Source organism: Trachymyrmex cornetzi, unplaced genomic scaffold, assembly GCF_001594075.2.
Source record: "Trachymyrmex cornetzi isolate Tcor2-1 unplaced genomic scaffold, Tcor1.1 scaffold83, whole genome shotgun sequence".
Lineage (NCBI taxonomy): Eukaryota > Metazoa > Arthropoda > Insecta > Hymenoptera > Formicidae > Trachymyrmex > Trachymyrmex cornetzi.
The window spans coordinates 2300888-2304793 of NW_017300169.1; positions in this window are offsets into that span (position 1 = coordinate 2300888).

Below are 3906 nucleotides of genomic sequence, written 5' to 3' on the forward strand. Positions count from 1 at the left end.
ACACACACACACATATATATCTATCTCCATCTTCCCGTCTTTCCATCTTTCCGTTTTCATTTCCATATCCGTATATACAAGGTGTTTGATAAATAACGATAAAATTCTCGCATAACGGCAGAATGGACTAAACTGACATGAGTCGAAAAGTCCTCTATCATTTTGCAATTTTCGCAATAGTTAACAAAATATTAATTACTAAAAATTTCCGAATATTGGTTTTCAATAATTTTTGACTTAAGTACTATCAAAATTTTACAGAAAAATAGAAAAAATTGATTTTTTTTCTCATAGAGCTTTAAGAATTTTTTCAGAATTTTTTAAAAACTTTTTACTATTGCATTTTCTTATTGACAACTATTTTTATCAATATGAGAAAATACGCTATAAAAAAATTCTGAAAAAATTCTCAGAACTTTATGAGAAAAAAACAAACAATTTTTGTCTCTTGCTGTTTTTCTGTAAAGTTGATAGTATTTGAGAAAAAACTTATTGAAAACCAATATTCGACGATTTTTAGTAATTAATATCTTGTTAATTATTACGAAAATTACAAAATGATAGAGGACTTTTCGACTGAGTTTAGTTTATTCTGCTACTATGTGAGAGTCTTATCGTTAATTATCAAACACATATAAATACATATTATATCCATATACAATATATAATATAGATCTATATAGATGTTAAACTTAAATATATAATATAGATCTATATAGATGTTAAACTTAATTCCTGCCGTTTTTCGTCGGCAAAATTGATTTGTTTCGAAGGCAAATACCTTAATCAAAGTATTATTAATAAAATATTATTAATTAGTAATAAAGTAGAAAATGGAGGAAATTACTTTGATTGAGGTATTCATTCATTTTCCCTTCGAAACAAATCAATTTTGAAGACGAAAAACGGCAGGAATTAAGTTTAACATCTGATACATATATTTATTTACATAATACACTGAGAAAAAATATAGTCAATTTTAATAAATATTTAGTTGAATATATACTGCCAACTAAATATTTATTAAAATATAGTGTATTCTTCTCTAAGCGTATATATTACGTTTTAAATAATATTCAAAGGTACACTCTCTATGAACTGTTGTTATATGTACTACAGTTCTGCATGGTACGATCGCCAAATGTGAGAAAATGCGAGAAAAACGATCGAATGGCAAACCAGCCTTTCATTACGCCGAAGGCATCGGATCGAGCGAATGCGTTGCTATAATTTTTCACCTCGTAAAGGTTGCCGATCGACGGACATGCTTCTCCACCGACGTATATCTGTAATTACTATTGCAGAATTATAATTTTGATAACGCGTATTCGCTGTTTTCTGGTCACTTAAAGTACATTTTAGGGTTTTAATCCGAAAATTCAACACTGTAACACTTTTCTGTTGATCCGATAGGACTCTTATACAGATCCAAAAATTAATAGATTTATCTGGATCTCGCGAAATCTACTATATTTCGAATTCGATGGTAGATATATTTATTAATACACCACCTAAGTTAGACATAATTACAAATTAAATGAAATTATACAGAGTTTTAATAGTGGTACAATTGAAAGTAAAAACGACAGATCCAAGACAAATCTGCTTCAAACGGGCACCGACTCTTTTTTTGCACAAAAGTTATTACCCCTAACAATAATTATTACTTTTATTGTACATTTAAAGCGTGTATTTTTGCGCGCATGTACCTACTTTTTACATTCACAGCTCGATGGCGAATGGCGCGGTAAAGGAGATACCGGTTCCGGTAGACGCTTCCGGTTAGCCCCGTCAGCGGTCCGGTTACAGAACCGCTACGCGATATCGTTGTATCGATTACTTAATGATAAATATCGATCAACTGAAAAGACTGATCCGTGCAAATTAATTGAGTCTTTTTTCGTTCTTTATCAAAAACTAGTTTCAATATTTGCTTCAAATAGCTTTTGAGAGATTTTTGTTTTAAGAAAAACAACTTTTACCATAACTAAGTTTTACCATAACTAAGAAAAAAAACTTGTTTTACCATTTGGACAAATTGTAATTTATCGACACATTGCAAAAAATTTAATTTTAGTTGGGAATAAAAGCTACTTTGGATGCAATTTCACAGATATTAACTGATATTAACGAAGTGAATATTTATCACTAGTTAAAGACTCTTATTGACGTAGAACACGTAACGATTCGCACACGTGTGATCTCTTTGCGTCGTGAGAGGAAATGACTTTATACGTGTACGCATTTGAACAACGAAAACTCATTAATGTTATCTATATCGATACCACCGATAGGATGATTAACATCGCCATGTTTTATTTTAAAGTCTGATTTCAATCTTTCTCTTTTTATTTAAATTTCAAGACACTTTTATCACGACGCGTTTCTTGAGTATAATTTTTTGAAGGTAAATATATAATCTCAAGTAAAGTTATATATTTATTTATAATTCTCTCGCCAAATAAAAAAAAGCTGACTTGAAATTTGTCGAGAAATCCAATGACAAAGTGGGTGACGAAGCGCGTGCGCCTTGCGCAAAGACCAACGCTTTACCGAACGATGTAACGGGGCATAATTTCCTGCGTGCGTTTTTGCGCGTGGTATGCTTACGCACTATTCCGCACTATTCCGCGGGACAACAGGTTTATGGCGTGAAATTATATCCAAGGATAACGTTTATTGCTTCTTTTCTCTCTCTCTCTCTCTCTTCGAATTCCGAACATTTAGACAAAACTAAATTGATCGCAAATAGAAGCACCTATCGCAAATAAGTTTTCCATACATCAGTTAACCACCTTCTATGTTTAGCCGGTCATTCCTTATTTCATGGTCCACAAAAAAAGAGAACGCTTTTCGAAATCATACTTTATGTTTAAAACTTTTACGCGAATACGCGTTACGAAATAGAGAAAGAAACAGGTCATACCATAAACGAACATATTAAAGAAGAATTAATTTTAAAATTCGCTAAATTATGATTCGTCAAAGGTCAATTCGTACTTACATAGGACATATACAGGGTTGATATCGAATATTAATGCCTAAATGTGTATTGTAAAGTGTGGAATATATATAAAAGGATTCGTATTTCAATCCGCTCTAGAATTACTTACAATTAGAGCCGACTAAAATTTGAGAGAGGGACATCTTGGAGAAATTTGTCAAATAAGATAACGTAATGATTAATAATAAGCGATAAGCAACAACAATTTTATTCGCGGACACCGCATTATCATCAGTCAATTTTTATCTTCAGCTCGCGTAAAACATCCAAGTTTTCCAATGGCTATTTATAATATTGCTCTATCAATCGAAATCGTTGAACTGTATCACTCAGAGATTATCTCGGTCAAGAATTACGTGTTTCGATTCTTATTAATTGTGATCTAATTAATATCTTGGAGATTAGATTAAAGTTAAAGAGTAGAAACTGAAAAGAAGTGTAATTGCGAGACGAGTCGAAAGTTGAAGAAGACTGCTCGCTCCGTTATTTTAATACTTTTCGACAATTATCGGTACAAAGTTAACACGATTGTGTTAATGGGTGTGCGTTACATCAATACGATGTTACAATGTTTCCGGCCTCGTATCATTGGCTCCCTGGTTGGATTCGTGCATGTCCCAAGTCCCAGCAAAACTCCCACGTAAGTAAACACAAAGTATGTAATATGAATGTATAGTAGAAAATGTTTTTTTTTCCCTTTCAATATCCTTAAGTATAACAGTATCTAAGGAAAATCCCACAACTCGTATAAAACCGGAAATAAGAGATTTTATGAAACATTAAAGAATAAAGTCTTAGAAGCAATGTTTCGATAGAGTGGAAATATAGAAAAAAATTTACAAAAAACTCCATGACGTGTTGTAGTAGAAAAAACACGATACGCACTGTTGTATTAGCGGTGC